The sequence below is a fragment of the Cavia porcellus genome, unplaced genomic scaffold (genome assembly GCF_034190915.1).
Source record: "Cavia porcellus strain 051 isolate PalLab524CR breed Dunkin Hartley unplaced genomic scaffold, mCavPor4.1 scaffold_9, whole genome shotgun sequence".
Classification (NCBI taxonomy): Eukaryota; Metazoa; Chordata; class Mammalia; order Rodentia; family Caviidae; genus Cavia; species Cavia porcellus.
The window spans coordinates 61,905,647-61,915,659 of NW_026947492.1; the positions used below are offsets into that span (position 1 = coordinate 61,905,647).

Here is a 10,013-nt window from a genome sequence, read left to right on the forward strand (position 1 = left end):
ATGCGAGTCAACTGTTGCAATAGGGGACAAATCCTTCCCTTGGCACCAACAGGTTCCTTTTCTAAAAATTATTTTAAAAAATTGACAGATAACATGTATACAGCATGATGTTATATAGTCTTGAGAACAGTCAAATGTAGATTTCTGTTCACTTTAAAGCAGACAGACTTATTGAATCTGAGATTCAATCAAGCATTATTGTTTGGTAAAATGCCTTAAACTTCATAATGAAGAAAAGTTGATGTTTTCTTTCACTTCAGTTCTTAAAGAAATCAACAAATCAATATCAGAATATTGGAAACAACCTACATGTCTGCCCACAGGGACGGGTTCAATAAATTATGGCTGTGCAACAGAACAAAGAAGCCATTTATGCACCAGTGAAAAAGGACTTCAAGAAATCTTCAAAAAAAAAAAAAAGCTATATATAGAAATATGTGTATAACATACTGACTTTTATATATAATAAAGCATAAATAAAGAACACACAGCTTCTAGGGTTTGCATATGCATATAATTATCAGGAAAGATAAAGAATCACTAATTGAATCACTATCAGGCTCAATGAAAGGAAGATTCTTCATTGTTTACCTTTTAATTTTTTGTTTGAATTGAAGGAATCCATTATTTAGTTGAAAATTATTAAAAATAAATGCATCATTTCCTTAGATCAAGATATCATAGATTAAAAAAAAAAAAGGTGTTTCCACTCTGGGGCCTGATACTGTCCCCTTGTTGAGAAACATTGAAGATTTTCATAAACTAGGTATGAGGAGTTACCATTTTCTAGTAATTTTGCTACTATCGATTAACATATTAACCTTTGTAAGCCTCTTTATGGTTGATATAGTGTGTCAACTTGAGAAGTTTAGAAATTTGATTAAGAGACTCAGCAGGGAGCCAGCATTCTTGCTTTGTAAATAGCCTCATCCTGCAAAAGAGGGCAAAGAGATTTTGTGAGTGCTACCCCTGCCCTGGGGAAGAGGGGAGGTGGCCTGCCTACAATATAAAGGCGGAGAAGTGATTTTTGTTAGTTTGTTTTCGTTTTTTAAAATAGCATTTAATTGCTTTATGTACCTTAGTTGCTATCAACTCAGGTTGTCCTTGGAACCAGCCGGTTGCTAATGGGGGTCAGGGGTCATGGACTGCATTTGATTCTCAGTCCATGTACCAGCAGGCTCACGAGAGGTGCTGACTTTCTCTCCCTGGAACATGTGTCCTTTGCATAGCTCACCAGGAAGGCTGGCTAGTTGATTTCTTGGTTGGTCCCAAGTCCCAGCATGACCAGTTCTTGGGAGATGCTGACTTTTCTTTCCTCGGCACATATGTGGCTTGAATAGCTTACCAGTGAGGGTGTTTTTTTGTTTTGCTCTGGCTGCTGCCTTGAAGTGTTGCCCCATGCCACGTCACCCTGCCTTGGAACCAGCTGATTATGGACTGAAACCTCCAAAAACTGTAAGATAAATAAACCTTTTCTTTCCCTAATTTTGGGCACCAAGTATTTTGTCTCAGCAACGAGAGAAAAATAACCAAGACAAGCCTTATGTAGAATGGTTGATTGATCCCATTTTTTCAGAGGGAGAAACTGAGGCCCAGATAACTCAGTGGTCTTACCCAAGTAAAGGAGCCGTACCTGGGACATTGGCGCCCAACAACAGCAACAAATGAGGGTGCAGGACACCCATCTAGGCAGGCCCAGGCCTGGGTTTGGATCCTGCAGCATTGCACTAAGGAGTGTTCCTGCACAGCTGTAGTCCCCTGTGAAACAGGAATCTCAATTTTGTCCTCCTGAGCGGCTTGAGGACTGGCTAAGGTAGTGTGTGCAAGACAAAACTGTTCTGTGCTGTAACATTTGAGAATAGTGAAATGTAGATCCTTGCAAAGCAGACAGACTTATTGAGTCTGAGATTCAGCTAGACATTATTGTTTGGTAAAATGCTTTAAACTTTTCCATACCCTTTCTGTAACCACTGTTCTGCTATTTAAATAGCAAGATATTTCAATTTACCCACTAGTTCTTGAACTCTCTACATGTCTGCCATTTAGATTAGGAAGGGGAGAAGCTTTGGAGGGCTGAAGGAAATTTAGAAAATCATCTCTGTCCTAAATGATGCTTATGGTCTTGTTAGGGAGCCCAGGTTTAAGGCTCATCCAGTTTTGCCATGAATACAGTTGGTTCTTGTCAATATCCTACTCACTTTCCCACACTAAATTTCATTGTAAAATTAAATAGCAGAAGTTTAGTTATCCAATTCTAGGTTTTAACAACAAATGACAAAACTCACAGTAAGAACTAAATGTTTTTTTTCAGAATACTTAATGTCACCTTAAATAATACTGTGTGGAATTTTTTCCCTGCTTGCCACCTCCCTCCCGACTCTAACTGAAGTATTGGCTACATACCCATCCTCTAATATCCTGCTTTAGCGCTGTTTTTGCCATTAGTTATGCCATAATGGTAGTGGTGATCCTACTACCATTTCAGCAACACTGAAACAGCACCCAGAATTTGGAGGTAGATTTATTTAGTGTTGGATGGGCACTGACAAGGAATCAATCCTTATAAAAATGTCAGACCTCAAAGGCTTAGGGAAGTCTTATGGGTTCTGCAAAGGGGAGGTACAGAGGTACAGTACTTCACTGTCCTTGAGTTTTACAGTATGTATCACAGTGACCTGCCATTTTTAAGAAGTGGAAGCAACCAGACCTACAACAGGAACTATCACCTGGGCAACTGAAGTATACTGGTTGTGGGGGGCATTTTCTGTTCTAGCGTCGTGTGTTTCCTTCATTATCTAATGGTTTATTGCACTGACATAAATGATACCCACTTAGGGCTTCTGGCATTTCATAGAATGTGAGAAAAGTACTGACAGATTAATGCTGAACTTCACTGGAAATTGTCATGCAAGAAATAACATACAGTCTACAACACATGTATCTGTTTGTCTATCTATCTAATATTGTACCTAATAAATATATATAATTAATAGGAGTTAAAAATGAAAATTTAGCCTGAAATACTTAGTAAGACACTATCTGAAAATTTTTAAAAATGCAGAAAAAGTACAGGGATGTAGCCCAATGTGGAGACGTTGGGTTCAATCCCCAGTGCTATAAGTAAGAAAATAAATAAAAGAAATTTAGAGTTAGGGATATAGAGCATGTGTTTAGAGCTAGGGGTGGGGCATGTATTTGATCTTGGCAATATCCTAAATGCTACCTCAGCACCAAAAAATTGAAAATTAAAAGGGAAATAAATAAAAATTTAACTTAAAAATCAGAATTGCTCCTTATGGTTGATTACTTTTTCCTCAAAGTTTGGGAGTAAGTCGATGGATATTTATCTCCAAGGAAGAAAGCTCTGACTTTCTTCTTTCTTACAGAGAGGACCAAGATCTTTATTCACCAGAGATGGGCATGGTTTGTATGGCAACATCTCCTTCTAGTATCATTTGAGCATATGGTTGTCAGAAGCCCTTCTGTTGTTAAAGGGGACAAAAAAGAGCAGAAGAACAAAAGCAAGGTAGTGTAGATGATAGCAGTAAAGGAGGAGACCACAGAGATTTGGTCCAATTGAGCCCTCACACTGTTAGAAGGGATTTCACTGGAGTCCTGCTACCTCTTCAGAAACAGGTTGACAAGAGTAACCACCTCCAGGGATTTAGCTCAGCGGCATAAGTGCCTGCCTGGCAAATGGGAGGTCGTGGGTTTGATCCCAGGTACCCAAAAAAAGCAAAAACAAAACAACAAAAAAAGAGTGACAACTTTTCAGAGGATTGGGCCCTTCTAGGTTTAAGTAGACAAGCTATGGTGTCAACTTTTCTTCACATGGCATCTGGAGTCAGTACGTGTCAAGGATTTTAAGAGGATCAGGCCTCAGGGATGCCCAAAAATAATGAAAGAATCTGCTGACTGCAAGCTGGAGAGCTCAGTGCTTGTGCTTGTGATGAGCTCATGTCTGAAGGCCCAAAAACCAGGAACAAAATGTTCAAAGGCAAGAGAAGGTGGATGTTGCAGCCCAAGCGGGGAGAGTAAATGTGCCATTGTTTGCCTTTTTGTTGTGTTAGGCCCTCAATGGATTGGGTGACACCTGCCCACAATGGGAAGGGTCACCTGTTACTCAAGTCACCAATTCAAATATCAATATTTTCCATAAATATCTTCACAGATACACCCAGAATAATGTTTTACCTGCTCCCTGGTTATGCCTTCACTCAGTTAAGCTGACATATAACATTAATGATCACAGATCTCCTTATACTATTTCAACTGTCCTGGATTTTAATCATAATTTTCTTCATTCCTCAGGTTTTAAATAGGGAGTTCGGCATTAACCTCAAGTTGAAATAGCTTTTCTCTGGCTGCGTAGAGGCCTTGGAGAGGAATATGTGAGATACATGAAAGACTGATCCAGAGAAACAAGTAATGGTACTGATGTCAGAGCTCAGGTGCCTCCATCAGCCTGCATGAAAGTAAAAGAAATCCAGGCATGTTAATGCATTCATATAATCCCAGTCCTCTGGGAGGCCGAGGCAGGAGGATAGCAAATCTAAACCCAGTGTGGGCAATACAGCAACAGTCTTAGTCACTTTCTCATCAATAGGACAAAATACCCAACACTCACAATTTAAAAGAGGAGAGATTTATTTTGGTTTATTTTGGTTCATAGTTTCAGTCCAGTTCTGCTGGTTCCATTATAGAAACAGAAGGAAAGAGTGGCATTGCAGAGGGAAAGTGCTCAACCCATGATAGCAAGGAAGCTGAGACAGACAGTAGAAGCTGAGGAGGAGAATGCACCCTTCCACCTCACAGTCCCAGGGACTCACCTCCGACCAGGCCCCCATCCCAGCAGCACATGTAACTACTGACTCCACTGATGAGTGTAATGCCCATGTGAAACAATTCTTCCCAAATACATAAGAATTCCAGGTACATTTTAGCACTAAATCATAACATTCTACGTTGGTCCCCAGAAGACTCAAGTCCACCTCATTATATAAAATACATTTAGTCCATTTCCAAGAGCCATCACAGTCTTAATAGTTCCAGCATTGCCGAGAAGTTCAGGCCCAAAGTCCCCTCTGAAACACGAGGCAAACTCTTACCCGTGAGCACCTGTAAAAATCAAAAAGAAAGTTAAACACTTTCAACCTACAATGCCCCAAGGTAAGCATGCCATTCCAAAAAGAATGAATAGGGGCATAGAAGGAAATCAAACTAAAGCAAGACTGAAATCCAGCAAGGTAAAGTTAGATCCTACAGGCTCCTGTCTGGCACCTGGGTGCACACCTGAGGGTTTTAGCAGCCCCACCCTAACAGCCTCGTTAGTTACAGCCTTTGTGGGCCGTCTGTTAGGGTAGCTCTGTTTACTGCCTTTAGCTTTCCTCAGCAGGTTTTCCACCTCCTTGGCACCTCCATCTTCCTGGGGTTTTAGACTCACTCTCAAGGCTTCATGCACTGCTCTTTTCAGGGGCACATGACCTGGCCTGCCAGGCTTTTAAAAAAAGTCTGGATGGAAGCCTCTCTGACTGGACAACTGTTGCATTTTGCATACCCATAAAACCTTCATTATGTGGTTGGTGACAAATTCTGCTCCAGTTTGAGCAGTAATTAGCAAAGCACCAAACGCTGCATTACTCTTCAGAGAAACTGTTCAGTTGCTTTCATTCTTCTGGCAGCTCAAGATGGAAGCTCAAGATGGAAGGTCATGGGGCTGGGGGTTTAGCTCAGCAGCATAAGCGCCTGCCTTGAAAGCAGGCAGTTGTGAGTTCGATCCCTGGTACCGATAAAAATGAAAAAGACAAAAAAAAAAAAAAAAAAAAAAAAAAAAAAAAAAAAGATGGAAGGTCATTTCCTAATCTATCTAATAATAAGCAAATAATCTGGCATCTGCTCAGCTCAGTCAGCGGTCTTTGTCCAAATAGACCCAATTAAAAGGCCATTATAAGAAAATTCCAGCGAAGAGGGGGGAAAATTGATCAAATCAACACCCAGATACCCTGAGGCTGGTTTGTGACTGTCACTGGACAGAATCTTTCCCCTCACTCACTCTGCCCTGCCCTTTCCTAGACACTGCCCTAGACCTGGGGGCCTTAGCTTCAGCTGGCCCCATTTCACCTCCTCCCTCCTAGACCACTCCTGTTCTCAAATTCGTCCTCTGCAGAAACTTGTAGGTCTCCTCTGCTTCTCCTTCTGTTTTATCGCTAACCCCATGTGATCCACCAGGAATCCTGCTGGGGCTTCCTTCAACGAACACGCCCGGGTCAGTCTGCTGCTGCCTACCTCCACTGCTGTCACCTGTTCTCAGTCCCAGATTGATATCGCCCCTGCATTTCAGCAATAGCTCTTACCTGTTCTCCCTACTTCTTACCTCACCCTATTGTGGTTTATTCTCTATGCAGCAGCCCTGCTGGTCCTTTGGAAAGGGAAGTCAGATTGGATCTTCTGCCCAGAACTTCACCATGATTTCCCCTCTGGCTCAGTGTCAAAGCAGATCCCCGAACCTCTGATCTCCTTTTCCCCAGCTTCTCCTCCACCATTACAGGTCTCCTTACACAGGCAACCAGGGCTTAACGACTTTGCACTTGCTGGCCTCTCTGTCAGGAAGGCTTTTCTTGGGGCTCTCACATTGTTTTCAGACATTTGCTCAAATACCATCTTAAAGCCTCCCTCTCTCGAGGCTTCACTTGGCCAGCCTGTTTAAAATGGGAGCCTCTCTATCTTTTCTGCTGTTTTCCCCCTATGCCAGTTATAGTTTACTATATAAATTACATTTTTCCTTTAATTAATTTATATTTCATTGTGTCTATTGCTAATTAGCTCTCTCCCATTAGAATGTAAGCATGGGGAGAGAATCTTTAGCTTTTTTTTTTTTAAGACAGGGTCCTGTCTTTGACTTTTTCATCCACTGATGATTTATTATCTAGTAGACAGAACTTACCTGGCACAGAGTAGACACTTTAAAAATATTTGGTAAGTAATGAATGAACCAATAATAAGATTTCTGTTGCAAAGGGCCATTGTGAAACTTACATGAAATAATTAACTTGATTTGCTTTGCAGCTAAATAAATTGACATATAACAAATACACATTGGTTCTAGATATTTCGCCAAAGAACTTACATAGTGTATCTATTGCTCACTACAGACTATCCATTCACAACTTATTGTTATGTACCTACTATGTGACTACTGTGTTCTGGAACTAGAGAGCTGTATTTTTCATTCTAGCTGGAAGAGTGAGATGGTGAAAATAAAATGGGAAGAGGGAAGGGTTATTCGTTTGGGTATGAAGAGGTGACTAAGGTGCCAAGGTCACCTGATCTATGAGGTACAGAAATGCTACTGATCCAAAGAAAAGAGAAGTGGCATGGATGAAGAGGCAGGGATTAAACAGCTAGTCTGTGATCCCAGAGCTTGGGTGTTTTCTATTCTTGATGCATAAAGGCATCTGGCTTTAGAGTAAGAGCTCATGGACAAGAAGCATGTTTGTTTTGCATCTATTGATATAATTTAGGTATACATAAGGAACACATTGGTCACAGGGAATTTGTGCCTGTACATGATACGCTTGATTTTTTCTGTGTATGTTTCCATCCCCTCCCTTCAGCCCTTCTTCCCTTATTTACAAAGCTTTGTTTCCATTCTTTGTTTTCTTTTCCTCTCTTTCCTTTCCTCCTTCTCCCTACCTAGTTCCCCTTTCCTCTTGAACAATTTCTTCCTATTTCACAATATCTATTATATATTTTGGTTCTTCTTTATACTTTGTTTCTCACACTAGAGAAACAATGTGATATTAACAGATGTGTGACCGGTTTATTTCACTTAGGAATATGATCTCAAGGTACACCATTTACCAAATATCTCATGTATTTTTTGTCATGGCTGAGTAGTATTCCACTATATTAAAAAACACATTTTTTATCCATTCATAAATTGATGACCATTTGGATTGTTTCCAAAATTTAGCTATTACAAATTGTGTTCTATAAAAATAGATGTGCATATATCGCTGTAGTGTGATGCTTTTCATTCTTTTCAGGAAGATACCAAGAATGTGAATAGCTGGGTCGAATGAGATCTCTAGTCCTAGTTTTTTAAGGAATATCCACGCTGATTTCCACAGTGATTGCACCAGTCTACAATCCTACCAAGAGCGGAGAAGGGTTCCTTTTCCTTACAGCCCCACCAGCATTTGTTATCATTTGATTTCTTGACAACAGCCATTCTTTCTGGAGTGAGACGAAATCTCTGTTGTTTTAACTTGCATTTCTCAAATGACCAGTGATGCTGAGTGTCGAACAATTTTTTCCTGTATTTACTTGACATTTGTATTTCTTCATCTGAGAAGTCTACCTGGATGCCCATTTTTGGATTGGATCTTTAAATTGGGGGGGGGCTGATATTTTTCAACTCTTTATTAGTCCTTTGAGGGATAATTGACTAAAAATTTTTTAACTCTGTGGGTTTTATTTTCACTCTGTTGATTTCTTTTGCTGTGCATAATCTTTGATAAGATGAGATCCCAGCTGTTGATTCCTTGTGATAGTTCCTGTGCAATTGGGATTTAGTTCAGGAAGTCTTTTCCTACACCAGTGTTTTCAAGAGTTCTACCTAGTCTCTCTTTCTGCAGATTTAGTGTTTCTGTTTTAATATTTAGATCTTTGATCCATTTTATTTCTAGTTTAGTGCATGCTGAGAGACTTGAGTCTAGTTTTAATCTCTGAGATGTGGAAAGCCAGTTTTTCCAGCAGCATGCACTAAAGAGGCTGGCTATCTTTCTTCCGGTGAAGGTGTTTGGTCCCTTTGTCAAAGATGAGGTGTCTGAATATGTCTGGAGTGGTTTCTGCACCTTCTGATCTGTTCCACTGATCTTCAAGTCTATTTTTCGCCACTATCACATTGTTTTTGTCACAGTAGCTTTGTAGTATAATTTCAAGTCAGGGATTGTGATGCTCCTGCTTGCCTTTGTTGCCCACAATTGCCTTTGCTATTCTACATCTCTTCTGGTTTCATATGAATTTTTGGAATGATTTTACTAGTTCTGTGATTTTACTAGTTTACTAGTTCTATGCTAACAGTATTTTGTTTGGAATTGGATTAAATCTGTATAACAATTTTGCAAGTATGGCCATTATCACTGTGTTGGTGTTTTCTCAAGTAAGAGCAAGGGATATCCTTCCATTGTCTGATAGCTCTTCGATCTCCTTTTTTCAGAATGCTGTAGTTTTCAGTGTAGAGATCTTTAACTTTCTTGGTTAGACTGATTCTTAGGAATCTATTTCATTTTTTTCATTGCTATTGTGAAAGGTTTTGTTTGCCGAATTTCTTTCGTGGTGAGTTTGTCATTTGTATATAGGAATGCTATTGATAAAAAATATAGAACACTTCACTTCCTGAGTTTGCATGTCATCTTTGTGCAGGGGCCATCTTCTCTGTATTGTTACAAGTTTAGTATATGTGCTGCCAAACTGAGCACAAGAGATATGATCTCAAGGGAAGAGTTGAGTGTGGAACTGGAGACCTGACTGATACTTCTCTCCTAACCCTGTGGTTTGTAGGCTTAAATCCTAGGGGCCCACACCAGGACCTCCTCTTCCGTGTGAATCAGGCATACTTTATCTACTAACATGCAGCGGGATGCAAATTGCAAGCTTCTGGTTGTTGACGAATGAACCCTAGCTTTCACCTGATGCAATCACAGGGTGGCTGGGAAGACCACAGTCCTGGCACACTTCCCAGGGGTTGGAGTACAGCTTTGAAGGCTGCTCTGTGAGAAGACGAGAGCTTCTGGGTTATGCTGAGAGCAAGGGTCTTCGAGTGGGTGAAGTGGCTGGAGTGGGCCAGTGCAGAAAGTTAAGGTACACAGCCTAGATAGCCGATTCTTTGGCTGCCATTGGCTGAGGACCATCAGGTGAAGGAGTTGATCAGCACAGAATGATCTCCATCCCAGCTAGGGAGCACAGGAGACAACAGGAGGGCATCACTGCCTGTTTTTCAAGTCAGCATA

The 10,013-nt window shown here is 40.6% G+C and overlaps 1 non-coding gene across 1 annotated transcript; it reads right to left on the reverse strand.

The window, feature by feature from the left end:
• Positions 1-9,376: 9,376 nt before the first annotated feature.
• LOC111755096 (U6 spliceosomal RNA) lies at positions 9,377-9,482 on the reverse strand. The gene has a single exon (XR_002789684.1). It is a non-coding gene; the product is annotated as a U6 spliceosomal RNA (small nuclear RNA).
• Between the last annotated feature and the right edge of the window lie 531 nt (positions 9,483-10,013).